This window comes from Prionailurus bengalensis, chromosome C1 (genome assembly GCF_016509475.1).
Source record: "Prionailurus bengalensis isolate Pbe53 chromosome C1, Fcat_Pben_1.1_paternal_pri, whole genome shotgun sequence".
In the NCBI taxonomy this organism is placed as follows: domain Eukaryota; kingdom Metazoa; phylum Chordata; class Mammalia; order Carnivora; family Felidae; genus Prionailurus; species Prionailurus bengalensis.
Genome location: NC_057345.1, coordinates 103,088,831 through 103,106,866, shown reverse-complemented (window position 1 = coordinate 103,106,866; position 18,036 = coordinate 103,088,831). Strand labels below are relative to the sequence as shown.

General features: G+C 44.1%; 1 long non-coding RNA gene across 2 annotated transcripts in view; it reads right to left on the bottom strand.

Moving 5' to 3' along the window:
* Positions 1-309: 309 nt before the first annotated feature.
* Positions 310-18,036, bottom strand: part of LOC122481031 — a 44,623-nt gene continuing 26,896 nt past the window's right edge. For both annotated transcript variants that reach the window (XR_006296733.1, XR_006296734.1), the window contains exon 3: positions 310-1,170. This is a non-coding gene — a long non-coding RNA (uncharacterized LOC122481031). The remainder of the gene's footprint in view (positions 1,171-18,036) is intronic.

Sequence of the window (18,036 nt, the reverse complement as noted above, 5' to 3'; positions counted from 1 at the left end):
TGAGACAGAGCATGAACAGGGGAGGGGCAGAGAGACAGGGAGATACAGAATCCGAAGCAGGCTCCAGGCTCCAAGCTGTCACACAGAGCCCGACGCAGGGCTCGAACCCACGGACCGCGAGATCATGACCTGAGCCGAAGTCGGATGCCCAACCGACTGAGCCACCCAGGTGCCCCTGTTTATTTATTTTTGAGAGAGAGAGAGACAGAATGTGAGCAGGGGAAGGGAAGAAAGAAAGAGAGGGAGACACAGAATCAAAACAGGCTTTGGGCTCCGAGCTGTTAGCACAGAACGTGGTGCAGGGCTCGAACCCACGAACTGTGAGATCATGACCTGAGTGGAAGTGGGACACTTAACCAACTGCGCCACCCAGGCACCCCTCAAATTCCAGCTTTCTTGACCACTTAGTTGTATAGAGTATAGTTGTGTAGCCTTGGCTAAGTTACTCCATAGTTTTGCGTCTCAGCTTTCCTTGTATGCAAAGTGAAGATAATGCTCTACCTCGAAGACTTGTGTAGATTCAATAAAGTAATATAACAAAAGAGCTTAGAAGAGGGCTGGGTGGGTAATGTGTGTTATTATTAACTCCCCAAACCTCCAGAATGGACTATAAAGCTCTCTGCATTTCTTCATTTTGTCTCAGTTTTCTCATCCAAATGTTTCCCACATTCTTCCTCCATTTAAGAATATTTCCTGTCTGTCTTATTCATCGATGTAGTTCACTGCTCCCACCAGACTTCAAACCAGCCTTACTCACTCCCCACAGAAGCCATTAATTTATTCTTATTCCTGCCAGCTTTGAGTCAGTCTCTAAGTTGACCCCCCAGTGAGAAATCTGTGAAGCATCACTGAGTCCTCTGCTCTCCCCGTCTTGGGCTTCTTACATAACAAGATGCTTTCTTAACCAGGGGAGATGTCCCACTAGGGATGACAAAGGATGCTTTAGTCCTCTTTAAGAAGAATTTGTCAGCCACGGCCATCGCAGGGCAGAACAGGGAATCACCTTGGAATCACTGAGCATGGCTGTCTTCAGGAGTCATGGGTATAGTGAACCCCCCGAGACTCTTCGGTGAAAAGTCTGAAAAGTCGTCACTGGAGAGGAAGAGGGATGTGGTACTGGGTCCAGGAAGGCAGATGCTGGAATTCATCCTAGTGCCACTCAGGAAGTGACTGCATATGAGAATGGAGAAAAGAAAAAATAACTTGACTAGCGAGGGTTATGATATTTTGGGCCATTAGAAGATGATGGGGGCACTGCTGAGTGGAGTGTTGTGTTGGGGAGTCACTTTCGCTAAAGTGCCGATGTGAATGGCCTCTACTTTGGCACGCACAGAGTGGCAGAGAACTGAGCTACCATAGCCCTTCCCTGGACAATTTTGTCACCAGCTCTAGCATCATTCCTTCCCCAAATTGTCCTTGCCTCCCACCAAAACCAAGTTTGAGTATGCTTTCCCTGCTAATTGTTTTTATCACTGGCACCTTCCAGTCAGCCTTTTTTTAAAAATCCCTCCACCGTATCATTCTCTAGGATGTTTTTACTACATGATCGTAGGGGTCCCTAAAGATGGCTCAATTCTGGAGAAATGTTTGAGCCCCTATTATACAAGGCTAAATGCTAGGGAACACAAAGATAAGTAAAACATGGTTACTGTTCTCAAGGAGCTGCTATCACATGATTTAGGTGGGTTTGCTAAGTGACACTTAATCCAGGGATGGCCCAGGTTGCCCTAATTATCTTCCCTATTGGCCTGCCTTGTCCCTCTTCATTTATTTAACAAATATTTATTGAGCAATGACCATGTGCTAGGCACTGGGCTAGCCTTAGGATGCAGCAACAAATAAAACAAACACCATCCTCACCTCTAGAGAGCAAAACTACAATGTAAAAGAATCAGGCTCAACACCTGGTTGACTACCAAAGGAATAGGTAAGACTTAGGGTTCCCATCTCTCCTCTCCTAGAGTGGGGTGTGCTGGGCCATACTTCCCTCTCCCAGCCAGTATGCAGTGAAGTTACAGTCGAGACATGTTAAGTTCTTATTGGAGTCTGACTTCAGGAACACCTGGAATAAGGGAAGAAGACTAGAGTAGCTGGTTACTCCATGCCCTGGGCTCCTTCCTCACCAGCATTCTCATCATCTCTCTTCTCAGCAAGCAAGTACCTTTCACACTACTTCCTGGTAGATATGGGTTAGAGTCTTCCAAATAGATAAATGTGGGGTATCTTTGGTTTGTTAATGAACAGTCTTCAACAACTGAGGGGAAAGTCGATTGTATAAATACTAAGTTTCCAAGGAAGGATAAGTGAAGGGCTTCCAAGGAAATGTTTTTCTTATTTGAAGAGGCATGTAGAATGAAGGCAAGTATCAAATTGCTCCTGATGGCAATAAAACTACTTCTTATAATCTTAGGAGGGACAGCTAATGTAACAGTGACTGAGTAAGGGATGTAGTAAATCTCTTCAGGGCCTCTGACTCTTCAGAATAAGACCCCGAGGAATGACTCACTGTAATAGACTCAGCCAACTATTGATTAACTGTGCTCACAGAGGAGCGTAATATTAGAATAGAACGGAGCATTATAGATTGTGTTGGATTATCAAGACAAGCACAAAGTTTGGAATCAGATGGTCCTGGGTTCAAATTTCAACTCAGGTTCCTCTTTGCCATCTGGGCCTGAGGCAATTTATTTATTATGTTTGCATAATACAGATAAAAGTTCCTATGGAGTAGTTTTTTTTTTTAAAGGACTAAATAAAGTGGCATAATCGAAGGCACTTGGCACAGAGTAGGCACTCTGTAAATGCTCCCTTTTCTTCTCCTTTTACAGATTAGAAGCCAAAGACTGAAGAACTGACCTAAGTGGCCTGAGCGCCCGCGATTAACCAAGGTCATGCCTAGACGAAAGCCCCCTGGCTTCCTGACTTCTCATCTAGCTGTCTTTCAGTTGCGTTCATAGTGGGAGTTGTGCAAAGATAATTGAAAACATTTATCTCTGGTTTTCTAAAGCTTGAGGGGGATGACATTTTTAAAAAGTAGGTGGGGTGAGAGGTGTAAAAAGCGGATTTACTTTGGTGAGTTTACGTTGCTTGAGCATACACCCCGCGTGGTAGAGGAAAATGAGTATAGCCAACATGGGATTAAAGATTGTGTTACATTAATCCACAAAGTAAAGATTCCACATATTCTTGAGTGAGGGGGGTGTGACAGGGTGTCTTTATTTTTTGTCCTCACCCACATAACCCTTTGGGTCTCCTTCAGGCCACCTCAGATATAGACTAGTTTTCAGAAGGTCCTACATAAACATTTCCTTCAGAGTTCTGAGCTTGCTAATGTGTGGATTTGGCAGACAAGTGCAAATTAAAGTAGTTATGCATGAAAAATCACTTGTAACCTGCAAATTACTTCAGTGTGGGATTGGTGCTCCACATGGTTGAATAGAAAGAGCCCTCAGGGGCGCCTGGGTAGCTCAGTCGGTTGAGCGTCCAACTGTTGGTTTTGGCTCAGGTCATGGTCTAGAGGTTCGTGGGATTGAGCCCTGCGCTGGTTTCTGCACTGGGCTTTGTGCTGGCAGCTCAGAGCCTACTCGGGATTCTCTCTCTCCCTCTGTCTCTACCCCTCCCTCACTCGTGCAGGTGCTCTTTCTCTCACCCTCTCTCTCCAAATAAAGAAATGGACATTAGATAGAAAGAAGGACAGAAAGAAAGACAGAAAGACAGAAGAAAGGAAGAAAGCAAGCCAGCAAGCGAGCAAGCAAGCTCTGGGCCAGGGATGGGATGCCTAGCTTTCCTGCCACTGCCCTCCTAGTCAGGGGGACCCAGGAGGGGAAGCTAACTTCTCTGGGCATCTGTGTTGTCACCTGTAAAATGCCATGAAGTATTGAATGCAAAACACGGACTACATTTTATTTCCCTTTATCCTTACAAGAACGCCATGTGGTAGATAGTACTGTCTCCATGTTATAGGTGAAGAAATAGAGGCATTTTGTGATTTGTCCAATATCATTAAGCTAGTGAGTGGCAGAATCTGATAAAGTTGCATATTTGAACTCAGAATGGGCTTTTAACCTCCAAGACAGACTACCTATATTGAGAAGGGTAAAATGGATACTGAAGCTCAAAGCACTTTAATGAAGTATAAACAAATGTTTATTACAACATTTGGGGGGGGATATGATCCCTAGGCGGTGCCTGTATTCAAGTCATTTTCAGCTCATTGACTTTCTTATTCATTGCTTCTCATCTGATCTGAGAGCATCAAACCACAGTTCTCCTCTCTCACCTCATTTGCTCTGGTGTCAGTTCTCCCTCCCACACTGGCTGCGCTCAGGGGGAGCCTGGCCACTTCTTGCCAAGTGGGGGAGTGTAAGTGTAGGACGCCACTCTCACACACTCAGAAACATGTGCACAGATACCCGCACACAGAAACACACACATAGGTGCACATACCCACATATTCATACTAGTTTGTTATACACATCCATGGTTTCAGAAACCGACAACTTAAGAATCTGTCATTATGATGGCTGTGCAGACACCAGGAATAAACCATTTCCCAGATTTGAGGTTTGGAGTGAGAAAATGGTGTGATAAAGTGATAGAAAGTGGAGACCCACATCCTAAGGAGAACATCAAAAGACTCAGACCCGTTGGCTTCAGTCCCAACCCTGAATTCTGCAATTTCTCTTAGCTCATTCAGCCTGCTGAAAGATGCTTATTCTCAGTGGGCAGTAAAGTTCAACACAAACTTGGTGTCTCTTCATGAACTGATTCTGAGCTTTCACTCAGTTTTCTGTGTATGTGTTCCAGGCAGTGGTGGTCATCAGACTGTAAACCTGGGAGGTTCAGGGTCACATCGATGGAATTCTCCCTTAAGCGGTTTGGCATTACATGCAATTAGCGATTTCATGATGACAACACTTTTCATTCTTGCTACTGCTTTTTGTTTGGTTTGCTCAGGAGACAGATACAAATAAATTTATTTATTTATTGCATATGCACTTATTGAACACCCTGGTGATACTCTCTCTGATTTTTGCATTAACCCTTAATGGTTACAAAGCGTGTTCATGATTAGGATCACACTCAGACTTCCCAAGAATCCTTTGGGATAAAAATATTACCTACTTCATGATGTTTGTGAGGATTAAATGTAACAAACTGCAAAAAGCACTTAGCACTGGGGGCTGGGACACAGTAAACATTATTAAATGTTACTATTCGCATCACTATAGACATTATTAAATATCACTGGCCTATATTACTGATGAGGAACCATAGCCCAGAGAAGCTAAGTCACTTGCTCAGGTTGGAGAATTAGGCAGCAGAATTCAGTTAAGAATCTAAAACTCAAAACAAACAAACAAAAAACCCCCCAAAGAATCCAGATCTCCACTTTCCAAGACCATTTTAGAAAATTATCAGTTGAGATTGCAATCATGGAAGGAAGAAAGCAGGGCCTTAGCATACGTGACAGGTTTTATGGTTGGTGAGTAGGCAGAAGTGTTCAGGGACAAAGCACTGCTCAAGGGGGAGGGGGAGGCCCAGGTCACAGACCACAAGCGGCTGTACGATTCATATTTGCTCCCACAAACGCTGTCTTCCCTCAGTGCCCTCACATATATTGTTCTCCTTCCCTCGCTGTCTTTCCCCTCTCCCCAGTCCTTCACCAGAACGTGGTGAAGTTCATGTTTCAAGGCTCAGCTGAAACGACTCTTCCAGGAGGCTTTCCTGAGCCCGGTCTGGGTTCGCACCTACTGATTTAGTCTTCTAAATCAGCACCCTGTCTCCTTTTAGGAATACTGGTCTAGCATCTGTCTTCCCAGCAAGGATGTAAGCCACGAGAAGTCATCGACTTTATCTTACTTGCTGGCTGATGTATCCTCGGCAGCTTTAAGGTGTATCTGGCAGCTTTGTTACCCGCAGAGCAGGTGCTGGCCAGCACAAAGATGCAGAGGAAGAAGACTAAGTGGAAAGACATGAACATGACCTTGAAATGCTTTTCCATTTTGCCACAGAGTCACTGTGAGTGGTGTTGTTGGGAGAAGCGAGGAAGCCTAGAGCAGACAACTGGAAGAAATGAAGAAGGACTCCAACACACAAGAGAGGCATGGAAATCGTAACAAACGCAGGTGTTCTTCCTGTAAAGCCCAGAGGTAGGCCCAGACTTCTGCAGACAAAGGAAAGGGGGCTGGGAATGAGCCATTTCTCCCAAACTGCCGCCTTTGCTGGCTTTTGCTAGAAAAAAATCAGGAATCCCTGCTCTTCACAGATGACTGAGCAGGGAGTAAGTAGTCTAGGGATTACCGTGATAAACCTGCTGAGGGCAACAGGGAGGGAAGGAGGGTTTCCCCCGGTTGATTGGTTGATCTATTCGTGACTCTGTCATGTTGGCAGCAAAAAACGGCGGTGGGACTTTTGGCAGGAAATGTCCAGCTCCGAGGGAGTCCTGATCATGCTGGGAGGTGGCTCCCCTCCCCCGACACCCCAGAGCCCCAGCCTTTTCCCCTCCGCACCCTCAGCGGCGGTGCCCAGACCATCTCTGGCGCCTCCTCCCGGGTTAGGGCAGCGCGGAGGGAGGATGCGGGGCGCAGCTTCAGCCAGGGCCATTCTGTTTACGTTCCCACCCCTCAGCCCTGGGAAGCCCCGGGTTCCCACACTCATTGAGGCAGGAAGGTCGCTGTGGACACCTCATCTGTCTAACTGCAGATAAGCAGCAGCTGTCGCGAGCACGTTGGGGGTCACCTCCCAGACTGCCCACCCTGGAACCACGCGGGAGGAGACCCCTGCCCGTGGCGCGCACGGCGTCCAGGGCCACCTGCTGCCGCAGAGGCCGCTGCAGAACTGCGGGACCCGGCCGGGAAGACGGGGTCTTGGACGCGCCCAGGCACAACGCAAATCTGCCCAGAGCGGCTGCTGGCCTGACGTTCGGGGAGCCCCGCGGAGTTGCAAGATGATGCTCCGCTGCGTACTGTTCTCACATTGCTCTGACCACCGCCCGTGAAGAACGGAGAGCAGGTGTTTTTGCGTCCATTTTGCAGATGAGTAAACAGCCTCAGGATGTGCGACAGACCCGCCCATGTTCTCACAGCTCGTCAGTGGTAAAGGCCGTCTGTCTGCCTCCGGTTCGGGCGGGTCTTTCTGTTCCTCCCTGCCAACACAGGAGGCCAAGCGGACAAGTGCCAATTTTTATCCCCGAAAGAGAGCTCTTCCTCCCAGGTTTAACCTGGGTTTAATCTGTCTTCCACCCGGGCCTGGGTGTAGTGAGAAACACCGTGGCCTTGGAGTTTGACTCACGATTCCTCTTCTTGCCAGCCAAGCGTCTTAGGATTTTGGACTCGATTGCCCTGAATATTTGCTTCCATACGCATTAAATGGAGATACAGTTGTTCCAATGGTTGACAATAACAGTAAACACTCTTTTCCATGCCCGGGGCTCCGTTCTAAGCACGTTCTAAGTACATTGACTTGTTGAATTCTCAAACGACCTTATGTTATTTCATACATGTTATTTCATATATCCTATGTTATTTCATTTTACAGATAAAGACTCCATGGCAGAGAAGTAAAGAAACTTACCCCAGGTGACACCGCAAACAAACAGCAGAACCAGGATTCCAACCCAGGCTGTCCCACACCAGAGCCAAGTGCTTAATCTCCAAGTTATATTGACTATGCCAATTGTATTTACCATCTCCAGTACGTCCTCAATCAATTGCTGTTACTAGGAATTAGGGCAGGATTGGCTTGATTTATAAGCAACAAATAGTGCTAACCACCTGAACTAATTAGATAAACCAAAAGGCCTGTCCACTCCAAAATATATTCAGTGTAGTTGTGCCATGGTTTCTAACTTTCCACCACTAGAGTCTCTGTTTAAAATTTAATGTAATTTAGGAGAGAAGGGAGTGAGAGGGGGAGATGGAGAGAGAGAGAGAGAGAGAGAGAGAGAGTCTCAAGCAGACTCCAAACTTAGCACAGAGCCCAACGCAGGGCTCGATCCCACCACCCTAGGATCATGACCTGAGCTGAAATCAAGAGTCGCATGCTCAACTGACTGAGCCACTCAGGTGCCCCTAGAATCTCCTTATATAGCAGGAGGGCACTTCAGGGACATTTTGGCAATGTCTGGAGACATTTTTGGCTGTCATAACTGTGGGAGTGCTATGGGTGTCTAATGGGTAAGGCTGCTAAACATTCTATAATGCACAAGATGGTCCTTACAATAAATAATTATCTATTCCCAAATGTCAATATGCGGAGCTTTAGACACTGCTTTACTACTGAGTAGTAAGTAGGTAGTATTGAGTCAAGACTACTTTAGTCTTGGGGCGCCTGAGTGGGCTCAGTTGGTTAAGCATCTGACTCTTTGTTTTGTCTCAGGTCATGATCCCAGGGTTGTGGGATCGAGCCCCGTGTTGGGCTCTGCGCTGAGTGTGGAGCCTTCTTGGGATTCTCTCTCTCTCTCTCTCTCTCTCTCTCCCTCTCCCTCTGCCCCTCCTCCCTTAAAAAAAAAAAAAGACTACTTTAGTCTTGAAGGGCCCTAACAGTCATTTGTCACATAGGACAGCAAAGTAATGCTCTATTTACCATCTATTGATGCGTTAACACAGTTCACTATATGTAATTATTTGTTCTTACCTATTGCTGTCACCACTGTTGTTGCCAGGCAAAGGAGATGTGCCCTAGAAATGGTCAGGCTTATTTGGGGCTTGTGGTAGAGTTAGAAAATTGAAGCTGTTTTTCTGGCAAGTGATGTTACTAACCCGCAGATTGCTGACATTTCTTCCAATATGTTGAAGTAGGTCATAAATAAGCTCACAGCAATGCCATTTCCCTTCAGCACGTAACTCTATGAATTCCTGATATCTCTCAGTTGAGTCAGCTCTTGTTTTTGTCCCCCCTGCAATTTTATAAGCACCAAAAAGATTTTTTTTTTTACAGTCTGATTTTGTTGGCCCCTTTTGGAAACTCCTTTAGCTACTGACATCTTTGAAATGATAAACATTTACTTTACCAATCAGAACTTTGATCAGAAGAAGAATCTTGGTACCTTAAGCGTGTATGAAATATCTGTGATGCTTGGCAGCACATCTAGCTCTCTTATTTTGCTGGAGAACACTGTGCCGCACATCATTATGACTCACTGATTTCCATCTCATTATACATTAGCTCCAAAGACTCTATGAATAATCTGGAAAGGAGTTGTGTCAGTTAGTTTAGGCTAGCTTATGATGCAGTAACAAATGATCCCAATATCCTAACTACAAAAAGATTTCTTTCTTTTTTTTTCCTTTTTTTTAAAATATAAATTTTAGTTACTTAACATATAGTACAATATTGGTTTCAGGAGTAGAATTTGGTGATGCATCACTTACATACAACACCCAGTGCTCATCACAAGTGCGCTCTTTAGTACCCATCACCCATCTAGCCCATCTCCCACCCACATCTCTCCATCAACCTGTAGTTTGTTCTCTATCATTAAGAGTCTCTTGTGGTTTGTTTCCCTCTCTTCTATTCCCCGACCCTTCCCATATGCTCATATATGTTTGTTTCTTAAATTCCACACATGAGTGAAATCATATGGTATTTGTCTTTCTCTGATTGACTTACTTCACATAGCATAATACATTCTAGCTGCATCCAAAAAGATTTATTTCTTGTTCATGTTGCATGTACAACATAAATTGACTGCTGTCAGGGTACCTGGGTGGCTCAGTCGGTTAAGCATCTGACTTTGGCTCATGGTTTGTGAGTTGGAGCCCTGCATCGGGCTCTGTGCATCCATCTCATGGATGATCATGAGATCATCATCTGACATGATCTCATGGTTTGTGAGTTGGAGCCCTGCATCGGGCTCTGTGCTGACAGCTTAGAGCCTGGAGCCTGCTTTAGATTCTGTGTCTCCCTCTCTCTCTGCGCCTCTCCTACTTGTGCTCTGTCTGTCTGTCTCTCTCTTTCAAAAATAAATAAACATTAAATATTTTAAAAAATAAATAAATTGACTGCTGTCCTATTTCCTCTTTTTCATTCATGATTTAGGCTAAAGGAGAAGGCCCTATTTGGGACATGGTGATGTCATAGCAGGGGAAAAGAGCAATGGTAGAACCATCTGATGACTCTTACAGCTTCCACTTACAATTTCTTACAACTACTCTGAACTGGTGTATGTCATATATGCTTACATTCCATAGGCCAATGCAAGTCCATAGTCCAGCCAGATGTCAATGAGGCAGAGATGTATATTTCTCCTATAGGCTCCATAGACAGGGGCAATGAATATTCTCAACTATAATATAATCTACCACAGGAGTCTGTCTTTGCCACAAAGTTATGAACTTCTTCAGAGCCAGGGTCTTGGACTCAAATCACTCCCTTTACAAGAGGTTTCTATTCAATAATTGGAAGAAGAATATGAAGTGAAAGAGTTGAGGCATATAATCTGATAATTTATGATTGACTTGATGAAAATCAGAAGTAGATGGTAAATGTTAAGGAAAAGACAGTGGTCAAAGATGACTTCTAGGATTCCAGCTTGGATAACTGATGAATGATAGTGCCAAAAATTGAGGTAAAAAATAGAGAAGAAGAGGAGGTTTAGAAGGCAAAAGACCAGTGTTGGTTTTGACCCAGAAAACATGAGGTGTCTTTGGCATAACCATGTAGAAATCTATAGTAGACAGCTGGATGTGGCTCCTGAGAGAGTACTGAGCTACAAAGATCGAATATTGAACAGTATGTTTATTGAGCACTTACTATGTCAGGTATCTTGCAAAGAAATTTACATGCATTTTCTTATTTAGTTCTTACAATAGTCCTACAAGCTAGTTGGTATTATTTATCCTCATTATTTAGATAAGGATATTGAGCCTAAATAAGTTTTTTTAAAAAAACCCAAAACTTCACCCAAGCCTCACGGCTAGGTAAAAAAGGACCTAGGTGCTTTGTCTTCACAAACTATTTTCAACAAGTTATGCTTAGCTGGAACAATGATAGCAAATGAGAACATCCAGGTACCATGAAAAGAAAGGGAAGAGAAGGGCAGCAGGTCAAGGGCAGGACCCTGAGGAATATGAATATTTAAGTATCAGAAAGAGGAAGAGCCCTTGAAGAAGGCAGAGAAGGAGCAGGTAGGAGGAGGTCAGAAGATAAGAAGGCCTCAGAAGCCAAGTGTGTAGAGAGTGACAACAGAAAGAGTTTCTAATAGGGACAGCTGAATACTTGAAGAGCTGGACTGGGAAAGGTCCAGTGGTGTTGATCGGTAGGCCTAGTCCCTGACAATATGTCTAACCTCATGCAAGTATCTGTTACCAGCTATATTCCCCATTGGAATGCCAGGAATGAAAAATGAACCACTGTTGGCTAGTCACATGCTGACTTTGGAAACACCAACCTGTCACTGATTCTCTCTCTGTGAACTCTGTCCCAGAGTCTGCCTTGGCCTTTTGACCTGTTTAGGTAGTTCTTTGCTTCTGGGTCTTGGTGACCTGGATTTTGGACTCTGCACCTATGTGTACTTGTCTGAGGTTCTGGGCTGTTCTCTCAGCTTAGAAAACCCAACCTTACACCACATCCCTACTCTTGGTTACTATGTACTCCCATCTTGACAGAGTGAGGTTGAACCACTGTTCCTTAATTCATAAGGCTGTGGCTCCTGCTAATTTTCTGCAACTCGGCTTCCCAGAAGGAAATGAGGGGTTGTGGTCTTAGCTGGTGGCCACTATATCTGCTCTGTAGATATGTATATCTGCTCACTTTGAGATCATAGGTTATTGGTCAAACCTTGCCAAACCTTGCAATACCTGTTGTCAGGGCAGACTTTCTGTCTTAAGGTGAGCTCCCCAGTTGTCATGCTTTTTAATCCAGCTCCAGCTGTTTGTGGAGATATAAGATTTACATGTGGCCACAAGAGGACACTCATTAAATGAGATTTCTCATTTCTGCTTGGAAAACAGGATGCTGGACAACTGTCCAACTATGGCTGTGAGAAAAGTCCCAGTGGCATCCATAGAGTGGCTCTTGTCCTTAATGTTCACAGAGTAGCCAACTACAACATTAGAGTACGTAAGTATCCAAATATGCCTCACTCCCAGTGACTTGAACTGAATGAGCCTCTCCGAGGGGAGGGCGCCCTGAGGGGAGGGCACCAGAATCCTCTAGCATCTCTGCTCTTTGTGTTCACTTGGAGATTGCATATATCCATTACCCTTCCATGACCACACCCCTCAGCAAGTGCTATCAGATTTATTAACTAAAAATACAGGATACCTGGTTAAATTTGAATTTCAGGTAAACAAATACATTTTTAGTATAAGTATATTCTACACAACATAGGGCCTACGTATACTAAGAAATTATTCATTGTTTGTTGGAAATTTAAAGTTAAGTAGGTGTCCTGTATTTTGCTTGGCAACCCTATGGGCACCACAACATCCATCATCTGAGACTCAATAGGAATTCATAGGTCTTGGGATCCAATGGGTCTCCACTTCTCCCAAGAGGTCACTGGGTACTTTGTGAAGAAGAAAAACAGGAAATAGTCTCTGTTAGGACTACTAGGGCCCTGATCCTCTCTGGCTCCCTCATGCTTTTGGGTCAGGGGTCCACGAAATTAGATGTTCTGAGTGCCTATAACCTTTGTTTGCCTCTTATCAGCTGCATTTGGAAAATGGCTTTCTAGAAGTGTCCAGATAGTCTGAAGAGATCATTATGCCCCTTGACCTGTGACAGCACCAAATGATCAGTATCTTGCATGACTTTCTAGAGGAGATTTTTTGCAATTCTTGGACACTATCCTAATACATCCTTAAACATCTCCACACATACCCTGCCCAACTGTGCCTCATATAACCCTCTAGTCCAGCAATCCTGGGTTACCTGAAGCATCAGCATCCCCCAAACAGTCTCTAGACTATTCCAGTTTGGTGTAGCCAGGTGTCTATAATCCTGGGGTAAGAGATTTCCTGGTTACTTGAGGACATCTAGACATCCCAAAGCATGCTTGACAGCATTTTGTTCTTTTTTTTTTTTTTGTGCAACTGACCTACTAACGACCTCCTAAAAAGGAGAAGGAAGTTGGCCTGATGTGCTTAGTGTGGCACTATTTTTTGGACAACTCAAGACTCCTTTCACCTCTGTTCCAGTATAGCACCAGCAGGCACTTAACTATGTGCCAGATATTTATCCAAGGACTTCACTTATATTAACAAATTTAATGCTTATAATAAAAATAACCCTATGAGGTATGTACTGTTATTTTGCTGTTTTAGAGATGAGGAAACCAGGACAGTAATTCCTTTAAGGTCACACGGGTAAAAAAGTGGCTAAGAAGTAGAAGCTGAGATTTGAATGTGGGCAATCCAGCTCCAGAGTCTGTCCTCACTTGTGTGCCAACTCTAGCCAGCCTGGACCCAGCTTGGTTCAACCTTGGTCCTCTGCTGGGACCAGTGCTGCCAACATGATGGAGGGAGCCATCCTGCTGAGGAGGAGTCCTCTATTACCCCCATTTGGGATGGAGAATGGCTTGCTGTCAAGATGTCTTCAAGGCCTAGAGGGTCTAATGAGTGATATAGTCTGTATAGAGCCGAGTCCACAGAAGCCTGGAGAAGCTAGTACAAGCCTAGAAGCTCAGCTCATGCTATGCAAGGCCTATCATATGAGCCTTGGGTGCTCCATCAGCAACACATCCAGCAACAGAACCCCGGTCTATGTCATAAGCCTGGATACATGGTGGCAGCAGAGAGACACAACTGTGGAAGATTCTGGCTTGAATATTTGAATCATTCAATCCAAATTGTCTTTTAGACATCTACCTATGGTCCTAATCCAGATTCAGGGCTTCTTGGGAGCAATTCATAGGGGTGTAACATGCTAGGAAGGCCTCTATATGAGTAGAATGGTGCCCATCCCACAGCAAGGCCTGAACATAGCATCAGCTCAGCCAACTATCCATCCTGCTACTAAAACACAACATCCCTGTCCAACATGTGTCCTGGTACACTCCCACGACAATACCTGGACCTCAAGCAAAGATAACATGGGCTTCCCAAAGAGCAGCTGTTATGGTCACTACCACAGACTTTGCTTTCAGAATTTGTTTCTCTTCTTCCAGAATTGCTTCCCTGTGCAACAATAACTTTCATCCTTACCGTTTTCTTGTGCCCTTCCTTCCTCACACTAGAGAGAAACTAGGAAGGTGTATACCAACTCAAAGGAAACTTGATGAGCATACAAAGTTCTAACTGGCAGCAGAAGTCAAGAGAAGGTTTTCATATAGGATGTCATCTGATTTTCCTCTAGCACGTTCATCTTATCTACCTAATGTGAAGGCTAGAGGATTGCTAATAATCATAACACCAGCAACAACAGCTATCACTTATTGAGCACTTACTCTGGGCCAATACTGTGCTAAATACTTTGCACATATTTCTGACTGAATCCTCACAATAATGCAATGGGGAGGATACTATTTTACCTCCAATTTAGCTGAGAAAATTGCCTTGCCAAAGATCACATAGTGAGTAAGTAGTAGAGCCAAATTTCAAATCCCAGTTAACTGAAATCTTGGGCATTCAGCTGCCTTGTTCTATGTCAGCATCAACTGACTTCCTCCATGCCCAATCTCCCAGCTTCTTCTATTCTTTTCTCTTCTACTAATTCTCCAACCACTACCCTGATGACAAGGGAGGATAAACATGAACTATCCCCAAGAGGGAGTAGACTCATTATGACACCATGACTGACCTCACTGACTGGACCACGGGAAGAAGTGAGGGCATGAAGAATTGCTTTAATTCGGTCCTTTGAAGCAGAGACTCTACCCAAAGTAATAAAGTGTTTGTTATAACTGCTTTCCTGTTTTGTTCACTGATGGATCCCAAACACCTAGAACCATACCTAGCTAATAGTAGGTGGGCGACAAGCATTAACTAAGGGGATTCAGGAAGTTGGGGTTGCCTGATGAAGAGCACGGGAGTCTTCGTAAAGCTGGGTGGCAGGAAAGTAGCTTTTAGTTGAGCCAGATGACAGGATCTTCCTAACACTGGTATACATTTCTCAGCTATTCTTTGCAGGCTTGCTTCCTACTATCCTATTCCAACTAACACATTCTGTTTACCACTCATGTTTTTTTTTTCTTCTACTGCAGGATTGATGCTTATTCATAAATTCCACTTTCTTATCATGCTGTTCTGCTTCCTCATAGATTTGGTTTGTATAACCCTCCACAGCTCTTACTCCATCGTATGACATCCTTTCAACTTCAGCTTAGTTTCCATGACTAATTGCCCTCATTATCTCCATGTTTCCCAATTCAAATCCTACAAGAAGAGAATCTGATAGACCAAATGCATCTTTTCCATTCAAGCCCTGACTTTTGGAGGGACAGCCCTAATGTCAGGGGCCAATCCCTGGTCCAATCAGGAGCCATCCCTGGGTAAAGAACAACCTAGCTCTGCTTCTCAGAGCAGGGGGCTGTGGGTGGGGCAGTTTCATCTCGAAGAGGAAGTTGGGTGTGGCAGGCACTTTGTTGACATATCCAGTATAGGAGTGCTCCTGGGAGCCCATCTCTCATCTCTGAAAGGTGACTTTGTAAGTTAGGACTTTTCATCAGGCCTTACCAGGAAAGCCCAGCCAAATGCAGTGTGACCTGCTGAGTTTGGAATTTCTCTTGGCTGGACACCTTCTTGCACTCTTCCTTCTGGGACTACCTTGGTTTCTCAGCTTATTACCTGTTTGGAGTTGGCTTGTTTCTGGACTCTTTTCTTCACTTAGGTGAGTTGGCTTCCAACCAGATTGCTGGACTCTGGAATATGGTAAGTTTTGGGTTTCAACTTTGGTTCTGGGTCATGCTTTAGCTTGAATGTAAATCAACTCTCTTGCTCTCTTGCCTCCTCCCTTCTACAAAAATTCACTCTTCTTGAAGTTATCACTTACCTGAGGTTGCCTTTCCTTCCCAGCCCACCAACATATTCCTGAGGGAATGACATTAAGAAATAGGTGATGGCTTCAGTGAGAGCAATTTTAGAGGAATGGTTGGGGCAGCAACCAGACAGAAGCAAGTTGAGGAAGTGGAAATAGTGAGTATAAGACTATTCTTCTGAGAAGTTTAGATGAAGAGGAGAGGAAGAAAACAACTAGGTGCCAAGAGGGTTTTTGTTTAATTATTATTAGTTTAAGAATTCTTCTGATTATAGAATACATAATTTTGTAAAACACTTTGAAACATTAAAGTTATAAAGAATAAATTTAGAATTCTCCATAATTTAATAACTGTCTACATAATTATGATAGTTATTCATTTTTGAGCACCTACTACATAGAGGACTTCTGCTAGTCACTTCATAAGTAGTGTTTCTATTTACTGTGCAATACAAAGTCCTAGCTGGGCAAGACTTAAGATGAATATATCTACAATACAGAGTAAGACAATATCCTTTTTCCTAAAGCAATGATTGGTATCCATTGATTTACAAGAGGGCTGAGAAGTTTGCTGAGGGAAAAACTCAAATCCTTCGGTAGGGTTTTAGTAGTGCATGGACATGTCCATGGGGAATTCTCGAGGCAGGCAGATTGCTGGCAGGTATGGTGGGGCCCCCAGTGAGAGCATAGCCTGTTGAGGCAGGAGTCTGCAATGGTAAGTCTGGGCTTTAGTTCTGGAAGGCCATGGCCAGTTTGGCTGTCATGGGGTAGGGCCTAGTTCAGCTTCCCTGTATGTGTCTTCCCAGAAGAAAACAAAGAAGGGCCTCTGTGTAACAGAAAGAGTCATTTTATGAAGCTCTGTAATGCCCTGGGGCCTATCACCCGGTGGGTAACTGTGTGTAGACTCTCCAGGAAGAGAGCTTTTCCTTTCTCACTTTGAAAGACACTGACAGACATCACAGGGGCTATCCAGCCCCAAGTTTCCCACAAAACTAGCATCACAGGGCCAGTCATGGCAGCAGAGGGTTTTCGTCCAATTTACAGTAAGGTACCAGTACCTGACCTCAGCTCCGTAACACTTTACCTTGAGCGTTAATGCTGAAATAAAAAATGGACTCTCTTACTTCCTGTTTTTCAAAGCATCATTGACTAGGGGAACAATGCAGGGCTCTGAAAGAGGCATGCTGTGAGCTTCTAGCTCACTGTGGTACTGCCAGAGCCAGGACCATGGTGTCTGGCTAAGCTGTGACAATAAATGATTCAAGAACATGGGTAACATCTGCCCACTCATGACTCACTCAATGTCTTTGCACAAACACCTTCTTAATAGAGCCACTCTACATAAAACTGAATACCCCCTAACCCCTGCTGTCCCATCCCCTAGAAAGTTGTGATAACTTTCTCTCCACTGCACTCATCATTTTCCATACCATAATTTTTCTTATTTCTTCTTCTTTTTAAAAAATTGCCCCTTTTCCTACCCTAGAATGTAAACTCCACGAAAGTAGTATCCATGTATTTATTGTGTGTCCCCCAGAGCCCAGATCAGTGACTGGCACAGAATCTTCAATGAATATTCATTGAGTTTGTTCACTTTGTGGGTTTCCCAAAAATATTTGGGGAAGGATGAGAACTATTAAGATTTTTAATTAGCATCTAGATTCATAGCATGGGAGAACCTAGGATATTTGCTTACGCTGATAATAACCCTGTAATGTGTATACTATAATATGCCTATTTTACAGATGAATAATGAATTAGAGCAAAAGCAACTTGCCCAGACCTCATAGATAATAAGGGCCAGGGCCTTATTATAAACTGGTATAATAAGTAAGAAGACCGTATAGGAGGTATTCCTATAGCTGAGGCAAGAGTTAACAAAAGCCTTCATCGATATGGTAGAAATGGAATCAGAAAAAAAAAGGGGGGGGGGATGGAAAGGAAAGAAACTGTGCAGATTGATAAGAAACATGGGAGAGAGTATTTAATACATTTTACGGGCTCTGGAAGCAGCCCATAAAAATAAGATGAGCACAAGAAGACTCTTCTAAGAGGGAAGTAACTTCAATTTCTTTCAGAAAGAGAAGATTGGCTAGTTGAAAAACAAGAAAGAAACAG